General features: G+C 44.1%; 1 long non-coding RNA gene across 1 annotated transcript; it reads right to left on the reverse strand.

The window, feature by feature from the left end:
• Positions 1-974: 974 nt before the first annotated feature.
• LOC106902482 lies at positions 975-5886 on the reverse strand. The gene is made up of 2 exons (XR_001414527.1): positions 5799-5886; positions 975-2553 (listed from the first exon to the last, which is right to left on the reverse strand). It is a non-coding gene; the product is annotated as an uncharacterized LOC106902482 (long non-coding RNA).
• Positions 5887-9721: the final 3835 nt, after the last annotated feature.

The following is a 9721-nucleotide window of genomic DNA, read 5'->3' on the forward strand; positions in this document are numbered from 1 at the left end:
GATAAACAGCTGCTTTGGTGCATTTGAGTGATGGATGGCGTTATGCCTGCTGATAGGCAATTTCTTAAACACTTTGGCATCTTAATGAATGAAAGATGCTCTCCACTGAAGGTAAAATCACTTAGACCAGTTCAGAAGTGAACACTGAAATCCAGGAGCCCAGGTGCTGAGACAGTGAAGTGTTTGGGGTGGAAAGGAGGAATTCTACTGTTCCACCATTGGCAGCAGTGATGTTTCAGAAATAGTAGTACCTTTAGAGAGGCAGTGGAGAGCATGGGGTGGAGCAGGTCCACAGCCTGTGATTTCTCCCAGACACAATCTGAGGCCCAAAAATAAAAGGAAATATTTCCATTGGTCATAGCTCACTACATGCAGCCGTGCATGGCCTAAGTCACCCAGCAGTGTTAGTAATTCCCATTCCATGGATTTTTGAGCAGGGATAACCTGACTGTGACTTCTCCTGAGTGGTTGCTGCAGAGCAGGGGAACTCTACACTGATGCTGCCATCTTGTGAGATTATTTCTCCCTTTATCCTCCCTTCTTTCTAGAATTAGTTTTCTGGAAATGAACAATTCTTAAAGCCGGGGCCTGAATTAAAATCCTTCTGGACCAAATGTACCCTTAGTTTTCTATACAACAGCCCTGGACATAAATGTTCGTGGTCGAAAACAGATGTTTCCCACAGATGTTACGCTGTGTTTAGCCTCAGTCCTAGGAAGGATGGTTGAGCAGAGCTTGTTCAGTTGTGGTATATTATTGAGGTTCTTTTTCAGATCTCACTCTTCCACAGGTGTAGTGTAAGTCTTGTAGGTTTCTCTAAAATGTAGGTTTCAGCTGTGTGGGTTTTAACAGAAAAAATACCCCAAATGCACATCTTCTTGCTGTGCCTGGGGCCACCCTCATGCTTTAAGAGAGGGGAGCCCTTCCATTTTGGCCATATTAACAGAAGTCCATAAAAGCAAAAGCAGAAAGAGCACTTTTACACTGCATTCATCAACACTTAAAAAAACAATCTACCAGGACCAGTTATGCACTTGTTCCATTACATGTCACAAAACAATTGTCTCTGTGCATGCTGGTGCTTTTAAAGCTGACACTGCTGTTGGCTTAAAAGCTGATTGCATTACATCTGTCCATTAAGTATAGATGTCAATATGTACAGCACCAAGGTGAACAAATCAAATGTATACTCACACCACAACCAGAGCTGCTGTAGTGAATGCATCTGCCTGAAATTCTCACATCCCTGCCTTGTTATCATTTTATATTTAAAATACCAACATAACATCATCAGGTTTTCTATAAACTCGATCACAATCATTGATTAACCATCTCTGTGTTGGTGTGGTACTGACAAATTACTGCCATACAAAAAGTGGGAGGAGTCTCCCCAGGTTGGGGGATGCTGAGCCCTGATTAAAGCACTGCTCTGATACTCAGTAGCTCAGTTCCTCGTTCTGCCAAAGACTTGCAAAGTGGCCATGGCTCAGCTGGATGTGTTGGATATGTGTGGATATATACAGACAGACTGTTTTAGCACCAAAATTGGATATAGATGCTTTCTAATCCAAGTTCAGAAGAGACCTGGGGGCCATATTCAGGCTGCCTTTCACACATGCTCGTATTGCTATCACAGCTACTTACTGAGTGCTCCAACAGTGGCCTGAATAGCTCCCTAGTGAGCATCTAAGTTACTGTCAAAGTCCACACGCCATGCAAAGTGGTCCCAGTACAGCCCTTTATCTCTTTGTCTCAGCTCCCTGCTCTGTCATGCAGGGACAGTAACGAACCTCAGCAAGGCTACGGAGATGTTCAGGTCCCAGTGAAGAGGACGACATGGATACTTTGTTAGGTGAAGATGTACTGTGTTGAAAAAACATTAGGGGACCTGGTTTTAGAAGAATTTGCCACCTGTAAGAGTTTACTCCAGACAGAATACGCAAGAGTTAAAAAAGGGATGTAGAAGTTAGCAGGAGTGCACCCTGGCATCTGTAGCAGCAATTTTACACGGACTACGCTGTATTCCAGCTTAGCTATTTCCAGATGGCACTGTATTTTACAATTTCCTCTTGCAGTTGACTGCTATCATACATATATATAGTACAACAAAGATGTACACAAGAGTGAATTATTGCCTGTCCTTTGTTGTACACTCTTTCCCAAACATCTGGGGCTTTATTTATGTGGCATTTAGTCTTCCTCAGAGGAGTATCTTTGCCTGGAAAAACAATATATGCAGCAGCTACAAAAGATAAGGAGAAAGAGAACAGTATGGCTAATAATGAGAACACCGACAGCAAAAATGTACAGGGTTTTGTCACAGTAATCCTGAGGTTGATGGAAAGGTGGGATGAAATTTGGCAGGTACACAGAAAAAACCCAGTAGTTCCCAAGAATGAACCAGAGAAAGAGGAAAAGGCTGAGGGTTAGATGGATGTAGTACTTGTGAGCGTTCTGCCTCCAGGGATATTCATCGTCGTCATCATCATCAATCACAACAGACTTGGAAAGCAGCTGCCTCATCCTGGTTGAGTCGTACAGCAGGAGAGTCACCTGGAGGCGTTGGGGGAGAAAAGGGAGTAAGTAAACTCGTTGCAGAAAATCTGGACACCTTCTGGCCACTGCCAGCCTTTGGGCCAAATTAAAGTTGGGTGTGTCAAAATCATGTAAAAGAAAGCTGAGGAGCCACAAATGAGGCAGGTCCTGCTGGAAAAGAACGCATTATTTTTTTTCCCTACAGTTTATTCACCAGGGAGATTTAGGCCAGACATTGGAAAAAACTTGCCAATGGTAAGGATGGAAAGGCATGAGAACAGATTGTGTAGGGAGATGGCAGCAGCTCCCACGCTGGAGACTTTTAAGAACAGATTAGAGTAACTGCTAAATGACTTGAGTAGTTCCTGCCTTATAGTGGGTGGATTTGTCTCTCCTAACTCTATTTTCCATGGCTATATAGGTGAATCAGCTTAAATAAAATTTGAAGCATCTAGACTTTGACCTAAACCCCAAATAAACTGCTTCAGATACTTGGAATGATTCTGTCAAATTTTCTTCAATTAAGCATCATTTTCTCAGATTGCTCCATTCCTGCCTTCAGTCAGCACTAGTAGAGAAATAGATGGAATATCATAATATCATGAGGTTAGGAAGGTCTGGTCTGCAGGGAAATGCAGTAGGACTCGTCAGCAGTGCTTAGAAGATTTCTAGTTTAGTCTTGGCAATGCAAAGTATGTAGGTAGGTTGACTGCAGTGTAGAGAAGCTTTTAAATTTCTGTCCCCTAAGTGATTTTCTTCATTTTGGTAGATTCGTAGGAGAGGTATATACAGGGCCCAACAAGGATTTGGGCCAAGCGTTGTGAAACCTGGGTTATCTTGCTGCATCTGAAACAGTTGCCCCAGTCCACAAGGCAGATCTGGGCCAGAATGACTTGCCATTAAATGATGTCCATCACAGGACAGCGTTCATTCAGACTTCATCCTGTACCCATTCTCTGACCTTCTAACTCTCAGAGGTCAAGCAAATGTAGTGCTCAGTGAAGTCCGTGCAGTCTGATGAACATAAGAGAGGGCAGAGTTGATTACAGGCGGAATTTGGCTACAGATTAAGCACTGTGAGGTGACACGTGACTTAGGCCAATCAAATTCTGGCCAAATGTATTACCAGACTGCAAGGCAGGCAGTCCTGCCATCAACTGAAGCCAAATTATTTGACGTCAGTAGGAATATCAACTGACCCGCTTACCATCTTAATTAGGGAGAGAAAAACTGACTTTAAACCAGAAATAGCTAAGAAATGGCCAACATTTTTGTGAAGGCCTCAATTCATCAGCATGAGAATTTCCTTTCAATTCTGCTCTATTCTTTTCTAAACTATTATTAAATGAAGCTTTGATTATACAGATAAGCCCACTGGTGTGACCGAATGACTAAGCATTTGCCAGTAGAGCTCACAGCATAGCAAATTCCTTATAACAAGATTAAGCACTTTCTTTTTTTCTCCATTTACTTATTTACTGACCCAAGGTCCTCGAGGGGGTGATGCATATCCCAGTGATGTACTGGTGTTTGGTTACCTCTGTGACAGAGCGCAGGGGATGCAGAGGAATATTCTTTCCCTTTTTTATCAATTCTGGCACAGAAAAGGGGCTCCAAATTTTATCCAAGGGGAATGTAGGTATCTCCTGCCTGTAGCGCCTGCTGGCTGCAATATGCCGTGCTGTCAAGTCAGAGACTAGCAGGTTCCCTTTCAAGGGAGAGGCTTGTCCCTTGAAACATCAGGCCACAGCCCATCAGGTCTATCCCAACCAGAGGAAATGGTCTAAAGTTGCAGCAGGGGAGGTTTAGATTAGATATTAGGAAGAATTACATTACTGAGAGAGTGGTCAGGCACTGGAACAGCCTGCCCAGGGAGGTGGTGGAGTCACCATCCCTGGAGGTATTTAAGAAATGTGTAGACATGGCACTTCAGGGCATGCTGTAATGCCCAAGATTGTTGGGTTTTGTCTGTCTGTGGGTGGGTGTGGTGTGTGTGTGTGTGTGTTGATTTGGATTGGTTGGTTGTGGTTTGGTTTTTGGGTTTTGGTTTTTTGTTTGGTTTTTTGTTGGTCGTTTTTTTTTTTTTTTTGGTTGGGCTTATGGTTTGGTTTTGGGGGTTTTTTTTGGTTTTTTTTTTTGTTGGTTGGTGTTTTGTTTTTTTTGTGGTTGGACTCGATGATCTCAAAGGTCCCTTCCAACCATGAATATTCTGTGATTCTCTGATTCTGTCTGCTCAGCTGGTGCCAGGCTCCTGGGAAGGTAGGAGTGCTGGGTTGTTTCTGCCACCATTTGCTATGCAGGACAGCCCATGCTACCAGTACAGATGTTCCCTCCAGAAGCTGTTCTTAGCTCTTCAGGCTGTTCCAAAGCTTTTCCTTCAGGTCTGCCCCCGTTCCTTCCTTTGGCAGGAACGTCATTGGGACAGCAAAAACCAGTTTTGCTGAATCTTACTGAGAAGCCTTAGAGTAGCTCTGCAGTTTGTTGTGAGAAGCCTCTTCGTGCCCACTAGTAACCAGTTAACACCATCTGCAAAGGGGCTGTCAGAACAGGGCAATCCTTTACCCTACAGTCAACACAGAGTTATGGCTTTATAGTGATCAGGGAGTAGCATGGACATGGGGGTGCCTACTTGTCAAGCAGCCAGGCTCTGGCTCAGGGAAGGTGTAAGTGAGCATAGTCCACTGGAAGACAGGTAGCTGTGGTTAGAAAATGCTGTGCTAGATTAATAAACCCTGCTGTGATGCAAGGGTATATTTACTCTGGAAGGAAGCCATGCTGCTGCATAGTCATTGCTCCTGGCCAAGTCAGAGTGGGAATAAATGGAAATTGTGAAGGGCTACGTACGAACACCTGTAGCTTTATGGTATTCCTAAATCTAGGAGAGAAACTTCACATTTTGTCCAGCCTGTGTGTCTGAAAATGAAGGAGAAAGAACTGGCAGGCTTGGAGGACTGTGGAAGTAAGACCCCATTTACCACATGCATCCATATTATACAGTCATTTCCCTCAGTAGGGATGGTTGCACAGATGCTGTGATGTAGGAGAAAGTCACACCACAATGTGTGGGACAATGCTGGAGGCTGAACTCATTAGTGTCTCACTTGACTGACGGGTGCTTTAGGTGCTGGAACAAGCACAGTTCAATCCCCATAGCTGTCTGCAGTACCGCATGCACATAGCTGTCTGGAGCCATCATTATGTCTTAACTAGCAAGTCAAAGTCTAAGCACACAAAATATTTCTCGCACACAGAAGGCACATTACCTTTAAGCTGCCAATCACGCCACCCACCAGCAGATATAATGGAATTAGTGGCTGAACTGGGCAATCTTCCAAAAACTTCATTCCTGAACAGCAAAAAATAATGTTTGTTATCTCAAGTGATCAAATAGTGCAGCACACTGTACAGTGAAAACTAAAGATACTCTAAGTGAAGTGTTGTGCTTAGACCCAAGACTTGTATCCAGCATCTACTGAAACAGGGGCTGAATTAAAGGGGGTTTGCATCCCCCACTTCAGGAGTGAGGGCTGTGAACAAGCAAAAGGCAGGAGGAGGAAGAGGGAGAGCAAAGGTAACAGCAGCATCATGGTTGATCTGGCATTACTGATTGGAGCCACGTACACAGGTCATTAGCTTCAGCCACTGCATCTTTGTTAAATGAATGACTGAAGGAGCTGGACAGGACATTTTCATCAGCAGTAGAAAATTCATTGAAAGTTTGGGACCCAGCACCCGTGGCAGCACCGGAACCATTTTAGCTTCCCAGGCAGCTGATAGGGAACCACAGAAGCTCAAGTTTCCAGGCTGTTTGGGTTGCTGGAGGCTAAAAGCATTGGTTGTTACGGAGCCGAGGATCCTGGCAACCCTCAAAAATCTACTGCTAGAAAGAGAAAGCTGGGTAGGTTTTAGGGAAGGGAGTGTATGGCAGTATAAGGATGTTGCTGGCAGTAGGCACTGCAGCTTGTGATACAGGTCTGAGACAGAGAGACTCATCTGTCCAAATATAGATGTCTGCAATGCAGGCATCCATATCTGAACTAGTTTCCTAGGCTCTCTTTATAGTCAATAGTGAGAAATAGACACTTGTAAAATTCAATTCATCTCATCCTAAGACAGACATTTAAAATAGGTCAGATGAGTTGGGCCCTGAGAGTGCGTCTTCCTCTCCGTGGCTATACAAGGAATCTAGACAGCCAGCTATAGATATCTAAAGTTAGCTGAGATGAGTCTCCTGCCCAAGTTTCTTACCCAGTGGCATCTTTAGCCAATTTTAAACTGTTCATTACACTATAATTTTATTGTTATTGATTCCATGTTTCAGGACTTCTACTCATCAGTCGCAGGGGACAGAAAGGCTTTTCTATTTTCTTCTCGTTGTGTAAGTCATTTTCAAGGATAAATTTTTCTCTGAATAACTGGGGTTATCTAGATGCAGGATGCTGAAAGTAATGTGGGGGTCTTCGTGCTAAACATTGTCTTGGTGCTAAACATTACCTTAGTGCTAAACGTGGTCTTGCCTGCATGTTCAGAACTATACTGAACAGGAGGAATCCGGAAAGAAATACTAGTGGTTTGGGTTTGGGGGTTTTTTTTTTTGCCTTTTTCTGTACCTGTAATCCTCTTCAGCTTATCAATTTGCTTGCCAAATCCCCTGCTATTGCTGGTCCAGAACATTGCTGATGTCCTGAATCTCTCCTGTGCTCTTTGCATAGCATAATGCAGGTGTTCTGGATTGTGGATGCTTGCTATAGGTCTTACTTTAGTCACAGGATACGAGGCGGTGTCTTGTGATCTGCTGAGAGTAAGGACTGTGGAGTCCAGAGGACTCTTCTACACTAAGTATTTATTACCAGCCTTCTCATAATTGGAAAGGGGTGGACTTAGACTGATTGGGACTCTCTCCCTTTTTGTCCCCTATTGCGAGGCTATAATTTTTTGTCCCTTTTGCCACTATGTAACACTGAGAGTTTTCTCAGATTGCTCCATTCCTGCCTTCAGTCAGCACTAGTAGAGAAATAGATGGAATATCATAATATCATGAGGTTAGGAAGGTCTGGTCTGCAGGGAAATGCAGTAGGACTCGTCAGCAGTGCTTAGAAGATTTCTAGTTTAGTCTTGGCAATGCAAAGTATGTAGGTAGGATGACTGCAGTGTAGAGAAGCTTTTAAATTTCTGTCCCCTAAGTGATTTTCTTCATTTTGGTAGATTCGTAGGAGAGGTATATACAGGGCCCAACAAGGATTTGGGCCAAGCGTTGTGAAACCTGGGTTATCTTGCTGCATCTGAAACAGTTGCCCCAGTCCACAAGGCAGATCTGGGCCAGAATGACTTGCCATTAAATGATGTCCATCACAGGACAGCGTTCATTCAGACTTCATCCTGTACCCATTCTCTGACCTTCTAACTCTCAGAGGTCAAGCAAATGTAGTGCTCAGTGAAGTCCGTGCAGTCTGATGAACATAAGAGAGGGCAGAGTTGATTACAGGCGGAATTTGGCTACAGATTAAGCACTGTGAGGTGACACGTGACTTAGGCCAATCAAATTCTGGCCAAATGTATTACCAGACTGCAAGGCAGGCAGTCCTGCCATCAACTGAAGCCAAATTATTTGACGTCAGTAGGAATATCAACTGACCCGCTTACCATCTTAATTAGGGAGAGAAAAACTGACTTTAAACCAGAAATAGCTAAGAAATGGCCAACATTTTTGTGAAGGCCTCAATTCATCAGCATGAGAATTTCCTTTCAATTCTGCTCTATTCTTTTCTAAACTATTATTAAATGAAGCTTTGATTATACAGATAAGCCCACTGGTGTGACCGAATGACTAAGCATTTGCCAGTAGAGCTCACAGCATAGCAAATTCCTTATAACAAGATTAAGCACTTTCTTTTTTTCTCCATTTACTTATTTACTGACCCAAGGTCCTCGAGGGGGTGATGCATATCCCAGTGATGTACTGGTGTTTGGTTACCTCTGTGACAGAGCGCAGGGGATGCAGAGGAATATTCTTTCCCTTTTTTATCAATTCTGGCACAGAAAAGGGGCTCCAAATTTTATCCAAGGGGAATGTAGGTATCTCCTGCCTGTAGCGCCTGCTGGCTGCAATATGCCGTGCTGTCAAGTCAGAGACTAGCAGGTTCCCTTTCAAGGGAGAGGCTTGTCCCTTGAAACATCAGGCCACAGCCCATCAGGTCTATCCCAACCAGAGGAAATGGTCTAAAGTTGCAGCAGGGGAGGTTTAGATTAGATATTAGGAAGAATTACATTACTGAGAGAGTGGTCAGGCACTGGAACAGCCTGCCCAGGGAGGTGGTGGAGTCACCATCCCTGGAGGTATTTAAGAAATGTGTAGACATGGCACTTCAGGGCATGCTCTAATGCCCAAGATTGTTGGGTTTTGTCTGTCTCTGTGTGTGTGTGGTGTGTGTGTGTGTTGGTTTGGGTTGGTTGGTTATGGTTTGGTTTTGGGGGTTTTTTTTGGTTTTTTTTTTTGTTGGTTGGTGTTTTGTTTTTTTTGTGGTTGGACTCGATGATCTCAAAGGTCCCTTCCAACCATGAATATTCTGTGATTCTCTGATTCTGTCTGCTCAGCTGGTGCCAGGCTCCTGGGAAGGTAGGAGTGCTGGGTTGTTTCTGCCACCATTTGCTATGCAGGACAGCCCATGCTACCAGTACAGATGTTCCCTCCAGAAGCTGTTCTTAGCTCTTCAGGCTGTTCCAAAGCTTTTCCTTCAGGTCTGCCCCTGTTCCTTCCTTTGGCAGGAATGTCATCGGGACAGCAAAAACCAGTTTTGCTGAATCTTGCTGAGAAGCCTTAAAGTAGCTCTGCAGTTTGTTGTGAGAAGCCTCTTCGTGCCCACTAGCAGCCAGTTAACACCATCTGCAAAGGGGCTGTCAGAACGGGGCAATCCTTTACCCTACAGTCAACACAGAGTTATGGCTTTATAGTGATCAGGAAGTAGCATGGATATGGGGTGCCTACTTGTCAAGCAGCCAGGCTCTGGCTCAGGGAAGGTGTAAGTGAGCATAGTCCACTGGAAGACAGGTAGCTGTGGTTAGAAAATGCTGTGCTAGATTAATAAACCCTGCTGTGATGCAAGGGTATATTTACTCTGGAAGGAAGCCATGCTGCTGCATAGTCATTGCTCCTGGCCAAGTCAGAGTGGGAATAAATGGAAATTGT

Source organism: Calidris pugnax, unplaced genomic scaffold (genome assembly GCF_001431845.1).
Source record: "Calidris pugnax isolate Ruff unplaced genomic scaffold, ASM143184v1 scaffold20, whole genome shotgun sequence".
In the NCBI taxonomy this organism is placed as follows: Eukaryota; Metazoa; Chordata; class Aves; order Charadriiformes; family Scolopacidae; genus Calidris; species Calidris pugnax.